We start from the raw sequence: 20241 nt of genomic DNA, 5'->3' as shown, positions 1-20241 counted from the left end.
CCTCCTAGGGCAGTTGTGTCCTGACAACAAATATTAAAAAGGGCAAATGTCCGAGATTGTAGGACATAATTATGTCCCATATATTATGTAATAGTTGCATTAAATAGTTATTCCTATATCTAAAATACATAAATGTTACAAGAAACATGATAAGTAGCTAAAGTGCTACAAGAATAAGTATGTATTTAGGATAAAAGTACGTTCTATCCTGTGTACTGACCATGGGTATGTGTCAGCCTGTAAACACAGATGTGTGTCCTGCAAATGTCCCTCTATGGCCATTTGAAAAGGTGGCAACCCATGCCAAAGAGGTTTAGTCACCAACACAACTGCAATGAGTGCAAATATTTGTGACAGAAATACACGAGACAGCTGTCATTTAGTAACATTCCCTTACATATCGATATATTTCTGGAGGTATTGAAGTATCAACCTCACCTGCATGCTATATAGGAACCAATTAACAATGGCTCAATGTATAAGCCTGCAACAACCATAGTTTTAGTCTACTAAATGATAGGTCTTCAATTAGGGAAGGAGCCCACACACACATATGGAATATGTAGAAATGCAGTCCCCATAAACCTGTATATGCTATGTACACCCACCTACATCTCCCTCACACCCGGAACAATTGCAATACAGACTGTAATAACATCACAAATATCCACTCACTCAATTACATCTGCAGAAGTGTTAACATACCTTGTGAGAGACACATTTGTAATGGCGCCATGTGAAATCGTAGCTGTTGTATAATGGAACAGACGGCGATGTTACAGGTTTTGTTTGCAATAGTCCCTTATTAGACGGTTGAGATGACAGGTACACTCACATGTAGAACCACATACTCTAGCCGTCACACACAATCCACGGGGGACATGAGTTTAAAATATCCATGTCTCTCCAAATAGCAGTTGCAATTCCTCACAACAAAACACATACAGGCCATCTCCCCGAAGGTAGGGCAAAAGGGCAACGCCCAAGTGGAGAATTCAATTATACCCCACTGTTGCCATATAATTGGCAAATGGAGTAGCTACACAGCTGATGTGCATGTAATAATTTACTCAGGAACACCAGCTGGTGGCAGGATACCACATGTTACAGGTATCTACGTATATAAGGATGCCTTGCCATACATTCAAACCGTATGCTCATACCATAGAACCGTTTAAACAGGAAAGGTGTAAGAGAGATATTTACAAAGACTCAGAACGCTAACAAGGTATGTCGAACACTCAGTATGTTAGTGTATGTAGAGCCTGCTTTGTATTAATTAAAGTGTACGCAATGCATAAAGTGGGAAAATATATTATGTAGTGATGTCTTGTTGAGCATAGTAACGCTTGTAGAAATTGTGTATCCTGCTGTGGGCCACAAGGTAAACATCTCATGCACCACAAGGGATGCTACATGAGGGTTTTAAACACAACAATTCCACACCACCTGCCTTCAGTGGTAGGGTTTGTCCAACAAGTACGTGCCATAGCAGGGGATAGTATATGTTGATATACTGTCACAGTAGGCATGTGTATGGGCATATAATGAGAATAACATGCCTAAGGTGGTCCTTCTGTGCAAGTATGCTTTGCATTATGGGATAATGTTTAAAATATATGTAATGTACAGTATTGTAGGTAGATATGTCAGATATTTTACACAGCATAACTGTTATATCATGCAAACAAAGGGTATGTCTATTGGCATGTACAATACACAATAACAGGATACATATGGCTTGTAGTCACAGGACACTGTAACAGCATGATAGCTAATTGAAATGGAAGAGCTACTCAATTATCCATGCACAAAGGACATGTAATAGCTTCACAGGTTCATAGTTAGGTACTATGCTGTCTGGCCAAGTCCATTTGTAAGCCCAACATCAGTTTTTTCACTGATACCACTAGGGTAGTGTCCTGTGTCTGTGAACAGCAGAGCCATTTGTTACCTGCACCTGTGTATAGTACAGCCACTGCAGTGATCCCTGTCGTACATGTGTGTCTCCCATCCACCCATTGAGGTATCTCATGAAGAGTGCTAGTCAGGGTCCCTGCTTGATGTACATAGGAATCATGTTCCAAAGCATGGTGAGTGTCTGGTTCAGGAATGTATCCTCAAGCACATCCCACTCATCATTGCGTTTGTGTACATATCCATGAGCATGTTGCTCTCAGTGGCTTTTGCTTATGTTGCTTATGTGGAGTATATCCATCAATATTGTTGTGGACATGGGCCCTGTATATTCAGCAGAGGTCACCCCTGAGTATGCAGTATGCAAATGTGTACAGTCGTCGTGTCTGTAGTTGTGCTGCATACGTCATCCTTCGAAGGTCAATAATCCTCATGGTGTGTTAATTTTGTGGTATGTAAAGCCGTTACTATTCTGTAAGGTACACCCCAAAAGGGGTGTTGTACCCTTGAACGTATGTCATACGTCAGGAGTATAGAGGTACAATGGGTGCCTTTGTTCCAGCTACAAACCCATTACAGATAAGGGTGGCCATGTAGAAGGATATCCCCGCCACATTGGCAATATGGTTATCAAAGGAGTGGATGCTATATACGTATGTACTAAGATCCCATATAATGCCACATGTATGTAGGGGACTACCACCTATGTGATAGTCAGTGGGTGATTGGTGTAATCCAAAGGGGATGTCTATGCACCTTGTGTCATGCAGCTTGAGGCCATGTTATCAACACCAGGTATCCGTAAGAGTGACACCCTTATGGAGGGTGTCTGTATCAGCTGGTGGATCAATCATGGCTCCTTGTTTGCAGTCGTCTGGAAACCTATTCAGGGAAAGTCCCTCTGTGCTAGCCTGTACCTCAGGGAAGCATATACCAAACATGAGGGGCCCTATGACTGAGGACTGTGGTACGCCAAGTGTAACTGAATTACAGTAGGTACTACAGTATGCTACCCTCACTGTGTGAGTCCTGTCCGTGAGCCACTTTGCATAACATCTCGAGACGTAGGGGTCAATGTGCAGGTGGCTGTGTATGTTGTCAATACCAGAATGGAGAATGGTGCTGAAAGCCAATGAGAGGACAAGGTAGGCTGTGTGGACCCCCTTACCATCATCAACTACCCTGGTAACTGTATCAAAGGAGTCCACCAGGTGTAGGAGCCATGGTCTGGCCATAACAAATCCAACCTGGGTGGCATCAAAGGTCTGGAGCCCACCAATGTCTCTATGAATGACTTCCATGATGATGTGCCCCATAGCCTTGCTGAACAGTCTAGTCAGGCGTATAGGGCAATAGTCCCTCTGGTTCATTGTGGCGCCACCTGTGTGGAGTGTGATAACTGTTGCTGTGCGCCATTCAGGGGCCACAATGTCTGATACAAGGCTATTAGTGAATATGGTGGCCAAGTGGGGAGCCATGTTGTTCTGAGATTTGTGTAAATCGCAGGCTGGGATGTTGGACGGTCACATGGAGTCTGTGTTCCAGGCCTTAGAGAGTGCAGGTTGGAACTGCGTAGTTGTGACCGCAGGGACTCTGCATTGTTCCTGTACAGATTTTGGCCCTGTAGGGAGTGAGAGGGTGTAAAGTTAGCATTGAACCTATCTGCCAGGATGTTGCCAATATCACTCAGTTCTGTAATGTTCCTGCCTAACTGCCATATGTCAGAGCAGATGTGGGTATTGCCATCGAGTACTGACATACCTCCATAATGCTTTGTGGTAGTCCTTGGAATGTGTCGCAGTAATGTTTACGTAGCTAGCTTTGGAGGATGTGATAAGGGATCCCGGATTCCTACTGAGGCTGACCAGTGAGCTACCCCACCCATGGGATTGGACTCCACTTTGCAACAGCCTCCACCTTTTGTTGTACATTATGTCCACGGAACTGGACCCCCAGAGTGGCGTCCATTATCTGGTGGGTAAAATCATGGCTCTGTTTGGGATAGCATGATCCATGCAGTCGTGTAAGTGCTAATGAAGTGCAGTGGTGTATGTTTCAGCATTTGTAAGTACATTGTCCATCTGCACGGGTGTCATGACGTTTACTACCGCTGTCATAAGATGTCTGACGTAGGCCTTGTAGAAATCTTGTACTGTGTATTCCGTGAAGGGTGTGGTGCCGGGATGTGGATAACAAGGGTGATTAACATACGTTCAGAAACTACCAACGAGGGGATAACCCCAGGTGTGGAACACCAGTTACATGTTGGTAATGTCCATGTCTAGGATATTGTTGGCCTTGGTGGTGGTGTGTGTGAGTTGATCCAGCCGACTGGAGGTTATGAATCCCAGAAAGCATTGGCCTAATGTGTCGGTACATGAGTAGGTATCCCAGTTAAGTGTGGGGTAGTGTCAGTCTCACATCAGTAGTTCCTGTCTGAACCCTACTGTCCAGTACACCAAGAAATGAGGGCCGGTAACCATGGGGTATGGTGTGGAATCTGTAGCAAGTTACAATATGGATAGCAGTTCTGGCCACAGTTAGTTGCACATGGATTACCTCTGATGCATTGTGCTAAGTAACCAGCCTGGAGGTGTGTACATCCTTGTGAAATATGGACACACCTCCGCCGTGGGTGTTCCAGTCCTGGTTACATGACTGAAAGGTGTGGTCTGCATATAACCTGACAGTGCAGGTGTGCTCTCCAGAGCCTAGAAGCAGGTCCCAGTCACTGCAGAGATATCAAAGTGGTCCATTATAAGGAGTGCCTCACCTGAGTACGTTAGAGATGAAGATGTCAAGCATTGAGTAACATTACCCCAGGTTTTGCTTGCCTGTTCCTGTTCTGGTGGTGAATATGTTATTGGAAACTGTCCAAGACAGGCAGTATAGGAGCAGCAAGAGCCTTACATGTTATCTGTAATCCCAGGGCTGACAGGTGCAGGTCACCTGTGCCAAAGCATCATGTTTTGTTGACCATGTCATTCAAAGCAGACAGATACTGGATGCCTGTGGAATGACAGCAGAAGCATAGGCAACTGTTGAAGTGAAACATTCAGTCATTGTACAGTGGTATCAGTCTGGATGAATGCAGAATGCTTCTCAGGGCTTGGGCGATACCTTCCTGGGCTACAAGACCGGAGAGCTATTGCATGTCCCTGTACATGTAGTCCAGGAAGTTACATCTCAGGGCAGTCACACTAACATGGAGAATGACAGTCAAATTGTACCTGGTGAGGTGTGGGATGGGTGCATAGGTTATGTTGCGGATCCTGTTACCCGACAGCCATATGTAAGCGACTATTGTCTTGTGTAGCCTGCTGAGTGGGACATCAGTGTGACCGCCTACAGAGTCACCTATGACTGGTGTGTTGGGTATGTTATAACACCCTATTGGCTGTAGTTGATGGGCACACATGAGTCTGTGGGTTATAAGTAATTGGTGTTGTGTTTGGTGATGGGGGCTGCCTCTGTTGCCTACACAGAGAGTATGGAGAGGTTCTGCAAATGTCATAGTCATACTATGTGTGGCCTGTGGTGGTGGAGATCTAGTGAGACTATGTGATGAGTGGGGTGTGTTGCAAATGTTTAACGTCCCCACATGAATGTCAGGTTCAGTCTGGGTTGGAGAGAGCATTACCCCCAGCATGGCTACATATGTTCATCTCCCACAGGCTGTAGTGTCATATGTTGGGAGGTGAGCATTGACTGTGTACATGAGACAATTGCTCTATTGCCTCATGCTTGCCATATTCATCATATAGACAGGCAATAACACTGCTAATTGACACTTGGACATGTCTGTATATTCACCCATGTCTCACAAGATATGTGAGGTACATTTGTACAACAGCTGTTGTACTGTAAGCAAGCTGGAAATGTAAGAACAAACAGTGTACTTGTAGGAAATGAGTTGGAATGGGTGCTATAGTAATTAGTAGCTCATGAAGTGCTTACATCTTCTGAACAAGTGCTGAGCATGAATATGCAATACAGATAGGGTGTTGGATAATATAAACCCACTGCAACCCACAAGTGGAGATGCCAGTCATAATGGGAGGCACTGCACTATTACTCTGCTGAGTATGATCTGCAAGTCCATGAACCTTTATCAATGTAGATGTTAGCAGTACAGATGTAGATGACAGTATGGATGATTTCACACTGCATAGCATACCTGTGACAGGTCATAGGACATCATCACCCATACTGTGTTCCAGCTACACTGAGTATACTAGATGTACCTTTGTATGTCACAGGAGTGTTCTACCAGTAGCCTGTTGACAGAAGCAACACTACAAAAGGTGTCTGAGTGACATGTGCATATCACACCAGTGGCAGCTACAATAAAACAGGGTTAATGTTTTGTACTCCCCCCTCATTGTAGCCCATACCACACAGACAAATGGGAGGCATCTGCCTATGTAAGGATGTGAATGGCCATGACCTAGGAGTAATAGCTGTCTCAGTGTTGTGGACAACAAACAGAATGGGCTTTGTGGGTGAGGTGCGTGACATATGTGCACAATCTGACAGCTGCTAATAGCATTGTCACCGCTAGGTGTATAACTCTGTACCCATTAACTACCACCTAGGCAGCGGTTAACATTATGGACACTGTGTGTAAGGGATGGTGCTGTGCAGTTCATCTTCCTGAGCTGGTGACGTCTCCAGGCCTATTAGGTAGTCATACGAGGCACCCAAGTCATAACAGGGTGCCATCCATGAGCATGGAGATCATTGGACAGGCACACTCAGCACTCGGGTGACCAATATCGGATCACATATCACCTTTAAGGGGTATTGGCCATGCATGGATGGGCAACACCAGCCTTCACAATCATCAGCTCCACTATGCAGCATGCTGGCTATCTTGCATAAAGACATGTGCAACACTGTGATGTTGGACATGCTACACGTACATATCCTGATCTGAAAGACATACATCATGGACAGCCACCTTCCTACTACAAGGATCGCCACATGCTGGACAGATCCCTGTGTCATACATGTTACATACTCCTGCCATACCATGTAACCCTGTCCATCAAAGCTGCACATGTCATCTCTGTCATACATGGTGCGATGACCGCATGGTAGATGTATCATTAACTGTCTGGATCAGTAATGTGGCACTGATGCACCTGGCGGTGGCAAAATGGCTGTTGGATACAGCTAGAAAACCTCACATTCTATGCCCATACATGGCCCAGGGCATACACACTACTGCATGGCCTTGCCCGTACATGCTATAGTTGATAACCATCCCTGCGAATAACGTCCGACTAGCCATTGTCCCATGTGTATCACATGTGCAGCAGAGGCGATACGTGGCAGGATGTTGAACTGCTGTACAGTGCCGTGTAGATGTATATGGCAAAACACATGCATGTAAAGGTTTCCGTGCGCATGTCTGCATTGTCACTGCTCATGTCCATTAAGGCAGTGTATGTGTATGTGACATATACACAGCATCAAGGTCAACAGCATTACTGTGGACACATCCAGACATGTGCTGATAGGTAAGAACACTAGTACAGGCAAACAGACATGCCCACATCAAGACAGCATTCACATGGAGTATGAGCAATGTAATGAGGTGACACACATATGTATGATGATATCCAATGCACAACGGGTGTTACATGTGTGTGACACAAACATGTCAATTGTGTCAGTGTCATGACGATTTGCAAAGATAGCTGTTCATATGTACTAGATTTAATACAAATGCATGTGCAGCTGTATCTCTGTACATCTCTATGATACTGTGACCTGTCTCCATCATTATGTCTTCCAGATAATGCCTCATTCACGCCTGCCAGCATATAGCCACCTGGAGGATGATACACTCATACCGTCCCTCTATGATAACTATGAGGTATTGTTCAGCCATGTACCACAGCATGCCCAGCAGCGTGACGACCTGTGGCAGGAACTTTGCAGGAGGGTTAATGATGTGGGTGGCCATAACCGCACCTACCAGCAGGTGCGCAGACACTGCACGGACCTGATACGACATGCGAAACAGCGTGCCAATGCAATCGCCAGGGAATAAGGTAGAACAGGTGGTGGGACACCAATCCAGCTCCCACTCACACCTACCGAAGAGCTACTGGCCAGCCTGGGGACACCCTCAGAACAGCATCCACAAACACTAGCTGCCATCGTGGAGGTGGGTGTCTCCCAACCACCGAGCCTGAAGTTGCCTGGTAAGTCACTACTGCACATATAACTATTATATCCCATTCAGTTGCATGTGTCACTGTACAATATGTAATGTAACATCATATGCAAGGTATGTTTACACACATGCCGCATACTATAGTATGCTACCCTGTGTATGCACGCATGTGCATACTATATGCTATTGTACAGGTGAATGTGTTAACATGCACAGTGCACCCTGTAGCTGTCATACAGTCATGGATAATGTTCAAACTGCTGTGCCACCCCTATACAGGTACCTCTACCGTGCCGCACAGACATCAGTCCCTTGCAGGTGAGACAGTTATCAGTATCAGGCATGTTAATGCATAGATCTATTTGCCATGTGGCCAGTTAACACATGTACACATAATGTATGGTCCAGTCACGATATACAGGTCGCATCTGTCATCAATCACACTGGCTACCCATGTGCAATATATACAAACTAAATGAAACACTGACATGAAACCAAAGTATCTGTCATTGCTAGATGTGTGGACAGCTGTGCATACAACAGTGGAGGTGTTGTTCAATGTAGGAATATGTACTAAACATTGGAACAATACATGTGTGGTACACAAACAGTACCACACAGTGAGCTGGGATATGGACACAGGACTCACCATTGTGGAATATCCCCTGCAATGGGTGCACACATTTTAATGTGCCATCTGACATGTCCCACACATGTAGTGTTCCGGCTGCAACAATGTCTCACTATCCCATAATACATACCCCACATACCAAACATACAACCCTTTGTCTGCATAACCCTGTGGACAGTGACGTATCTGACATCTATGGGTGTATGTCATATGGGACAACACAGACATGTGAGATAGATGGCCATCACAAACATTTGGCCAACACATGTTCACACATGGCCATAGAAGATTGCCAGAGACATGTAGCAACACACAGTAGATGTGATGTATATACACCCTGTTGCACATTGTCCATACATGGTCCAACTATAACCTTTGTTGAATGGTTATATAGTTGATGTGGAACACTGGACATCCTAAAAGCCTGTGCACATCTTGTGGAGGTGTCACTTAATTCGACCATATAAGATGTGATGAACATCATGACTGTGTCACAGCATGATAGTAGTCACCTGTACAGCTTCCACAGACATAGACACCACATCAGGCCACAGATACCGTACATTTCCCTTGCTGCTGTTGGACATCACTGTCAGCCGTGCACCTCATGTGTGTGGTACATAAATGTCATGTGGGACATGGTGTATTGACAAGTCTGCCATGTGTGGACATGGTTGCCAGGCAGCTAAGACATTTTAGTAGTTGTGCAGGGGTGTCATCCATAGGTCTTCTGGTGACCTGTCACATGACACAGCATGGTTTAGTGTGTATACACCTCAGTGACATGGGTCACAATCCACAGTGGTTATGTTATGTGTATTCACACAGTCATGGCTATGCAGTGTGTGTGTATTCCACACTGTATAGCAATATAGACACCTCATGACGCCATGCAATGGCACAGTGTCTGTACTTCACACTGTATAGCAATGTAGATGCCTCATAATACTCTTCAATGCTTATGCACAGCAGCTAAAAGTACATTCTATCTGTAGGGCATACAGACAACACTGCAATGTGATACCCATTACACCGCTGTACATGTGTCATGACACCATTGTGTCAGACATGTATGCATGTCAATGCACACGTCAGCAGATTAAATGTCATACTACATGTTAATGTCAAGGTCACATCAGCCATGTGTACTGTTAACGTGTGCTGGTCCACATGGTGTATCACAGGGATGCATGCTTACTACCATGATTGTGTGAACTGCATGGCTTCTGATATGACACCTGCTTGCTGTTGTGTGCAACCCAGGGATGTATGCTAACTACCACTATTAATGTCTGAGCTGCATGCCATCTGCTGTATTACATGCATGCTGCATGCCTTCTGTCAAATCACATGAATGGTCTGTCTCAGTGTCTGTGTGTGTGTGTCTGTCTCTGTGTCTGTGTGTCTTTGTCTGTCTGTGTGTGTGTCTGTCTCTGTGTGTGTGTCTGTCTCTGTCTGTGTGTCTGTGTCTCTATTGTAATGTAGAGTCTTTCTTTGCATTCACAGGTGATGTAGGTGCATTACCCTCCTGCGGTCCATCTGATGTTAGTGTCCCCACAGACTCTAGCAGTGATGAACATATGCATGAGGTACAGGCAGGGTTGTCAGGGACTGAATCTGTGCCAATGGTTGCCATCCCAGCTATATCCCCCTCTTCCCCGCACACAGTTCTCATGCCAACACATACCCCATCACCAGTGGCCATAGAGGAAGGACAGTCAGCGTGTGTTAGCTTGGAACAGGAACGTGTGGTGGCTACAGAAGGTGTGTCTTCACACCATGGTGTCAGTGTAATGACTGCAGATGTGCCACACAGGCATGTGGCCAGTGCTGCTCGTAGGAGGATCTTTGGCAGACATGCACATGCAGGACAGAGAGCAGCAGCTGGTGTCACCAGACACATATTTCAGGCTGTAATGGCGGCACAGGCACGTGCTGAACAGCAGAACAGAGAAGGGCAGAGGCTTCAGAGGGCTGCTATCTGTTCTTTAAATGACAACATCCAGGCACTGGCAAATGCTCAACAGCAGATTGCTGACATTCTGGACAGGCGATTGGGTGACATGGTTGGAATCCTTGACCGTGGTATGGCAATCTGCAAGCATGAGCTGTCTGTGCTGGAACATCTGGTAGGAGTGAGGCATAGGGCCACGTGGACGTAGGCCAGCTACACCACCTGGTGCAGGTCAACGTGAACTAGCTACCTCACATGCCCGCTCACAGAGTGCCGGTAGCAGTAGCAGTGCAGCTGGTGCTGCGCTGTCCACACCAGGACACAGCAGGCCACGTGGATGTAGCCCTGGATGTTTCCAGCAGGGACACGGCTCCAGTGGATATGTGTCATCGGACAGTAGCCAATCTGTACCTCTGCCTGGTAGTGCCCGTGCAACCCCTGGCAGGCACAGGTCACGTGGCCGTGGCCGGATATAGTGAGCTGTACATCCTGCTCTGTACAATCTGGAGCTGTCAATAATACCCCTGTGTAGGCCAGACACATGGCAGAACTGTGGGCACACATACACGCACACAGCAGAAACATCTGTAGGGCACTGCAACACCCTCATGCATAACAACCACACATGTCCAATCAGATCACCGGCCCTAACCCACACACATGATGTCATCCACTGGTGCAGCCTATGCCCCTGGCAAACATTATCACCCTGTGCATATGATGATGCCTGTGCCGCATCCCTGTCATCCACACCATCGGTGCAGGGACATGCTCATATGATCTGATGCACAGGGTGAACAGAATAGTGAGATAAGTGTATAATACATTTGTTGTGTACTGTTGGCATGCACCAGACATACCATGTAGTACAGGTTTAGAATGCATTGTTATATCTTCACAGTATGTGTCTTGGTAACAACAGTAACAGCATGTTGGTAATTATGCCCTGCTTCCCTCTTTAAGGTCTAATTGCATGTGCCAATAAGTAGCAGTGTTTGCAGTTTCCCATGTGTAAATGTGGAGTACACACAGGCATGTATGGCAATACCAGCATGCTATACGTAGCCTCAACCTCACTGCTAGAAAGGCTACCATTCCACAGATGTCCACACATCTACTGATCCAGAAGCATGTGAGCTATTTAATAGGCTACAGTGGCTAGAGACGTGACATCCATACCGGGTCACATCACAGGTACAGTGACATGGTGCGGGGGGTTTACACAGCGGTCTGGCTGATGTCAAGGGTAGAGGCCAGTTGATAGCATGAGGCCTCACTGTGTAGCAGTAATACACTGTCACATTACAGGATGAGAACACGCACAGACATACACAGAAACACACAGTAACATGCCCACACTCATGGGGTCAACGACACTATAATGCACACTCGATAGTGCTGAGGTGAGGACCCCTGCCTATGTGGTAATCACCTTCACAGTACTGTGCACCCACATGATGCGACACAGAGAATGAACATGTACAGGTAGCCAGTAAGGCTGAGACCGACGGCATTAACAGGGTAGTAGAGTGCATCACCATGAGGGGTTAGGGATCCTGCCTGTTCTGTATGGTAGCATACACCCTCACTCCATGCACCAGACAGCCATACATACATACATACATACACACACACACACACACACACACACACACACACACACACACACACACACACACACACACTGTGGAGTCCACAAATGTCATTCACATACAGATAGCTGACACGTGTGTGATACACACACCACCCCTGCCTATGTCTTGCTTTCTACACTGCAGTATGTACAGATCTCTACAACAGTGTACAGGGGTGTGTATCAATTGGGATGTATTCCCCACCATACATGGCATATATGGTCACACAAGCACACACACACATAGCAGTACTGTGAATCATACACCTGCTATATGATGATACGTCTGACAGACATGCAGCAGTATTGGCCGCATTATGTGTACCGACGCTCCCTTTGGCAATTGTGCTGCTATATGCACACAGGAGGACGTAAGTGTTACAGGTGTCAAGTGATTCACAGTCAGTAACACCCTGACCGCTGTGTAGGTTGTATGTCTTCACCTTCAAGTAACAGTAACATAGCGTACTGTTTGCACATGTCATGGTAGGACGGCTTGTGAGACACCTGTGAGCTGTCTTCAGCAAACATCCATCTGCAAAGGTGGACCACCACTTTATGTACACACATCCATCCATACCTGATGTACATCCTTCCGTACTGTCAGTATTTCACCATATACAGGTGTCAATGATGGGGCTGCATTGCAACTGCATGCTGTAGTTAGACACAGATGAACTGCATACATCAGCTACTGCACATGCATGGTAGCTGAATGCACACCACTACATGTACATGTGTGTTGGCCCTACATTCCTGTCATGTAGCCATGTTTGTATGCATTGCAATTGGTGGACATGTGATGACATACATGACACATGGACTGTTGTATGATATGATAGTTGTCATGGGTAACTAGTACAGAGGGAATGTTACCTCAGTCAACATTTCTACCTTATGTACTGTTAGCATTCAACAGCCATGGACCTACCTTCCATGTGCATGCGTGTGATTGCTGTAGCCACTTGTCTGCATGGAGGACAGCAAAAGCTATGCTATGTACATATGTGTTGTGTGTGTGGGCCATGTACATATCCACGGCAATTACATGTATGTCATATCCAAACATGAGTGTTTTTTGGTGTACAGCAACAGTCATCAGTTACAGCTCTATAAGACCCAGGGCCTCTGTTATATGTAGAGCTGACCTGGTTATGAACAGTGGTATCATTGCATTGCATAACACATGATGGAACCCTGTCAGTACATGTGTAGTCTGCACAGTTGCTGTAGACCTATGTACAGTCCACAGGTCATGAGTAACATGGTGTTGTAGTAATGTATGGATGTGTGCTGCTAGTCCAAGGACATGGTGATGTCTGAGGGCTACATAGTAGAATGCGGCATTTACCTCTATGATCTGCACCTGAGACATCTGTGATGGCTCTTGAGTGTGTACTGGTCAGTACATGTGAGTGGCCTTCATGTACATGGGGACACTAACACCTGGAGTGGTCCGTCACGGTCTTATGGCCCACATGTTTGTATCTGAGGTATATGGTGGTAGCGCTATTGTGAACAACTGTGCCATATGCCAGGTGTTCCTCACTGCAGAGATGTCCGTATTCCCCATTGTTGGATCTGGATTGTCAGCTGTGATTACGAATGCTACACATCTAGCACTGACGACCGGTGTCAGATATATGTAGTGCAGCGTTCGTGCTAACAATGTTCACTATCAACACATTGTGCCCTTCCATGTTTAGAATCCGTGTGCATACAAGACAGCCCTTCGCTACTACTAAGTGTGTGAGCATGTCCAGTACACCATTGTGTAGATGGACACACAGTACATTCCAAACGGATGTGTGCTACTAAGTGTGTGAGCATGCCCAGTGACACCTTGTGTCGGTTATGTACCTCTGTGTATGGGCATGACCATTGAAATCCTGTATAGCGATAGTGGTCATCCAGGCAACAGATGTCCATACCCCACATCAGGATGGATTCCTACATTGAACACACTGGTTGACTGTCTTGAAAGGTGTACTGTCTGTGGCGTGTCTTGTATCTATGTAGTGTTGTAATAGTGCTCTGTAGATAGGCAGTTGTCCCGCTCACACCACTGCCATGTGTTTGTCTCCGTCTACCTTGGGACATTAATATGCTTTTAGACTGCTCACTCTCCATACATTCCCTATTTGGCGTCTTTGCCTTTGCTGATGATGTCATCCACCTAGAAGTATGCCTCTGGGAGTGCTGTGTTCCAGTAATCTCGGAAGCGCGTTCTGTAACTGCGTAATGCTGTAGTGTGATAAGGTAGTTAGGTGTATGTTCGACTCCCAGCCCTGCCAAGAGTGTGTGTGTGTGTGTGTGTGTGTGTGTGTGTGTGTGTGTGTGTGTGTGTGTGTGTGTGTGTGTGTGTACATGTGTCTGTGTGTTTCCAGCTGCCTGGGGACAGAGTAATGCTTTTAGACTGCTCATTCTCCATACATTCCCTATCAGTGTCTTTGCCTTTGCTGATGATGTCATCCACCTAGAAGTATGCCTCTGGGAGTGCTATGTTCCAGTAATCTTGGTAGCGTGTTCTGTAACTGCGTAATGCTGTAGTGTGATAAGGTAGTTAGGTGTATATTCGAATCCCAGCCCTGCCAAGTGTGTTTGTGTGTGTGTGTGTGTTTCCAGCTGCCTGGGGACAGAGTAATGCTTTTAGACTGCTCACTCTCCATGCATTCCCTATCGGCATCTTTGCCTTTGCTGATGATGTCACCTACCTAGAAGTATGCCTCTGGGAGTGCTGTGTTCCAGTAAACTTGGTAGTGCGTTCTGTAACTGCTTAATGCTGTAGTGTGATAAGGTAGTCAGGTAGTAAGTTCTATGTTCTAATCCCAGCCCTGTCGCATGTGTGTGTGTTTTCAGCTGCCTGGGGACAGAATAACGTTTTTAGACAGCTCACTCTCCGTACACTCCCTATCAGCGTCTTTGCCTTTGCTGATGATGTCACCCACCCAGAAGTATGCCTCTGGGAGTGCTGTGATGCTGAAACTCAGTAGCACGTTCTGTTACTGCATAATGCTGTAGTGTGGTAGTATAGACAGGTAGGTGGTCAACTCCAAGGCATGGCAGGTGTGTGTGTTTGGCAGTTATACCCTATGTGTTGGTATCTGTGGGTCGCTAGCTGCAGGATGTGTTCAGTGTGTTTTGCTGCTGACCTATATAGTGTCCACAGCCCACATATTCTGCCAAGACACTGGGTTGTCAACACATACATTCGCCAATAGATCTTGGTGAGTAAATGTCAGCAGCCCTACTCTTACCCTTAATACAGTCTGACCCGTGTGATGCAACAAAACACACATGCCTTAATAGTAACAACACTACATGATGCAGGTGGCACATGTAGTTTCCATTTCATTCCTGTCTAATGCTTTGTTGTCATGTGGTCCGCTGTTGTGATATAAATGCAATATCTACATATGTGTGTATATGTATATATGTGTATGTATGTATATATATATATATATATATATATATATAGATATATAGATATATATAGATATATATGTGTATATATGTATACAAATAATATATATGATATATGTAGATATAGAGAGAGATAGACATAGATATAAACATATATGTCTGGGGACATCAGCACTATTGAATGTTTGCGCCGGATGATCTGTACGTGATAACCTTGGATGTATGTATATCTGCCATGGCATAGTGGTAATGTACATTGTCTGTTGTGTGCAGGGTCCCGGGTTGTAGTCATGTAGACACCGGTTATTTTGTTGCTGGGAAGACCATGGGACATCTAATACGGTGATAGTAAGGCACCTGTTACCAGTTGTGTATGGATCTGAGCGACACTAAGCAGTGGTTATTAATTTGGAAGTTTGGTATGGGTCATATAACTATTCATTAGAAGACTATACTATGCAGATGAGGTTGACAATAGTGTATCCCATTTATCCCCAGGGTGTGATACTGATCTCTGGAGTGTATGTGTGTAGATAGCCGGGTGCAGGGCTCAAATATAGTTGACAGCATGGGAGGGGGGGGTTAGGCATACTGTACGTACATTGCACACCTGTGCCTCGGGAGTGCTCCTGCCTTCGCACACCAAAGCTAGGGGTGTGTCTATACCTGCCTGGTGACATTGGGAGGGACAAAAGCAGTAGTGGGGTAGTCAGGGTGAACAGGCTGCACAAATAGGTGATGATCAGCACAATCAGCAGATTACATGGCCAGCCCACACCTGAACAGTACGGTAATGTGAGCAAGCAGCATACACACAGGTTTCTTCCGCACTCTACACCACCTGTGTATACCTGCAGGGACATTTCACAACACAGTCCAACCAAATGAGAAGGGCTGCAGCAGGCAACATAGACCAACATGTGCAGGAGGCTGAGGGCAGTGAGGATGTGTATGCTGCCGAACAACCCTTACTGGGGTGACATAAGACTTTATAGACCCAGGGTGACTTACAGGGGCTACATGAGCTGGGGATGGTGGAGCACTATGGGGTGGACAGAGACCTCCTACAGCGGCTTGTTGACCTGTGCCTGCCACACCTGACACATCAAACAGGCCGAGGGAAACCCATCACAGTGGATACCACAGTATGTGTTGGCCTAAGTATACTGGCCACAGGTACCTCCCACAGCACAATTGGGGATATCATGGGGATCTCACAGGCATCTGCATCCAGAGTATTACACCAGTTCACAGACGCCATGTCAACACATGCTAGTGAGCACGTACATGTCCTCAACACACGTGATTAGTAGACCAGCAATATGCATCTCTTCAACCACATGGCTGACTACCCTGGGGTACTGGGTTCTATAGCCTGCACACACGTACACATCAAAGCAACACCCGGTGAGCAGGGTAGGGCCTACATTCACTGCAGGGGCATACCCTCCAACAGCTAGGCCATATGCGATGGCCAGGGCATTAGACTGAATGTGTGTGCTGTCTGCCCTGGAAGCTATGATGATTCCAATATATGGAGTCTGACACAGCTGTACCACACCTTTGCCAATATGGACATCCCCTACAGGGGTAACCACTGGTGTCGTGGCTGATGACACCCATCAGCAATGCACACACACCTGAACACTCACACCATAATGAGGCAGATGCACAGGCAAGACATATAACTGAGCATGTGTTTGGGATGCTCAGGTCATGGTTCTGGTATCTGGACACTTCCGGTGGTGCCCAGCAGTATTCACTAGCTACATGCACATAAATTGTTATGGTATTTGCTATGCTACACAATCTGATCCTGCAATAACAGTTGCAGCAGGAACAGCATGGGGCAGGGCCACACGGCCCAACACCACTGCCAAGGCCTGTACAGGCACAGTGTGACTTGGCAAAGGAACTACCTGAGCAGGGCCCAGTCAGTGACAGGGCCATGCACAGTATGTCCTGCCCTTGGCAAAGAGGCAACACAAGGCATATGCACTGACACAGTAGGTACCCAGGGATTTCACCCTCTCTGACCTGCACACAGCACAATGGATGCCAAACATTACACTACCTGTGCTCATCCATGTATAGGAGATGCACTGTGTGCATCTGACATAGGCAGCCCTCCAGCACCGTCCTCAGGTCCGGAACACACCCAGGGTACGACTGTCGACCTAACAATTGGCAGTTGTATTAGAATCTGTCGTTACCTGTTGCTATGGTATGTATGTGAGCATACAAGAGACTTTGGTGACCGAATGTTAGGGCAGCAGACAGTGCACGTCCATAGTGGCACCATGACATCCGTAGCACATACGGGGGTCACAATGGTAGCCAGTAGTACACAGGGTGTCCTAACCCACTGCAGATTATGGGCTGAACATCATGTGTGTCCATACAGCCCACACACGTTCCATGCAGCTGGACAGGTGTGGACCAATACAGACAAATGATATACTATGGCCTATGGATATGCCCAATGAATGGCCCCAACCCCCCAGAGACACACACAGACTACTGCAGGCCTGGCAGTTTGATGTAGGTTGTGAAAGCTAGGACGTCCAACACCACTATGCTGGTATTTAAAGCTGGGATCTAATGTACACTGGTATCCCTGCAAACAGCAATTTCGGTAGGTCCACACTCTGACATGGAGTACCTGGCATACCATTACAGTAGTGGCAGATGTGTATAACTGTCAGCTGTGCCGCCCGTCCAACGTACACATGTGAGAGTCATGTGCGCCACCGCCAGTGCTGTGTAGGACTGTGGATGCAGTTGGATGTCCCCCCACGCTATGCAGAAATGTAGCAACTGTTAATACCACATGGCCATTAGCTACCCTGCAGACACAGCATGACACCTGTCTGTGTAGAACGGTGGGGTCGGCAACACAGAACTATCTGGACATGTGACACATGCAATGCAGTTGACCATACTTGGCATGCTCACACACATGACGGTATGACGGTAATGTCAGTCAACAACATGCGTAACAGTCATACTGGGCATGCTCACACTGATTCACAGGACAGCCAGGCCTGCAAACACCAGTGGTCCGGACATATCTGCCAGTACATTGCTATACTGTTGGATGACTGTGTTGTATGGTGTGTGTGTGTGTGGTCTATTGTCTGTACATATGCCATGGTGTATTGTTAATTCACATGAGCAATGTGCGCAGGGTACTGCTTCCAACATGTGAATAGGACGGTTCTTTGTTTGCGAACAGAACGACGCCTTTGGATACGGAGTGGGTAAGGCACATTCCAGCAGGTGTGAGCAGTTGTGCGTGGGTTTGCACAGTGTTAAGCACTGCTGACCTCTGGTTACAGCACCTTATACCCGTTCAGACTCCACATTTCTTTGACAGTGCACTACTGGCATACTGGTAGACAAACACGCTTACACCCGCTCGCTCACCGGCATTTGTGCTTACATTTGTCACTCACGCTGGGTGTGTGCGATCCCTTGTGATGCGTATTACATCGGACTACATGACTACAGTATCGGGTATGTCTAACCATTTGGCGATGGCAGGCGTTCGACTTTACGGACTCTGCGGCCTGTCCAGTGACATAATCATATTATATGCGTGTTCCTCATATGATCTGCTCCCATCTGCCTGATACATGGAAACCGATACTCTGCAATGCTGACATGTGAATGTTATTTTGTTAACACAGCTGTCCACTACCGCATACCTATTGTACGTTTTCCACCTTTCAGATTTCACGATGGGAGACTGTAGGAGTAACACCTTTCCCACTTTGCATGGGACAGTCCCTCATTAGGCATATGTCATGTGACAATACTCTAGCCATTGCAACTGTCCTGATTAAGGGACATTCCCATATTCTACATGTCTGTAATAGTTGCTTGTTACAAGTCTTGTATACCTGACACATCAATATGTTATATGAAGTAGCATAAGCAACTTGAATGCTGCTAGACTATGCTTTGATTTGTGCTGATATGTATATTTCTGTACTATGCATGACTGTAGGTATGTTCTGCCCTGGTACATCTGACATTTCTACAGAGCAGGTCCCACTTTGGCCATTCAGAATGCTGGCAGCCCTATAGGTCCTATATGTAGAGCTATCACATGTGTCAAGGCAACACATACCCACAGCCAGTAGTAAACTGACTACCTCAACCGTTTGCATACGTTAAGGTTATTCTTGTAGCATTATAATTGCTAATACTGTTTCCTATTACATGTAGCTATTTCTGATACAACATATTAATTTCTGATACCACTACACACAATATATGGCCTCCTTTCCCGAACTCACAGGCCATGTGCCATAACATTCATTTTGCAGGACACAACTGCCCAGACGAGTGTGTCCCTCAAAGGCATACGGGTGGTAAACCTCATCTATTATGCTATCATCTACCTAAGGTGGTCAGCAAATTATGCACTTTCCGTCACTAGCAGACCTCACATACCAATGGGGGAGAATGATCACTGTATCAGGAACATTGCATAA

Source organism: Protopterus annectens, chromosome 7.part0 (genome assembly GCF_019279795.1).
Source record: "Protopterus annectens isolate FY-2018-M chromosome 7.part0, PAN1.0, whole genome shotgun sequence".
NCBI classification, from domain to species: Eukaryota; Metazoa; Chordata; order Ceratodontiformes; family Protopteridae; genus Protopterus; species Protopterus annectens.
The sequence above is the reverse complement of the archived record's forward strand: the minus strand, read 5'-3'. Positions refer to the sequence as shown.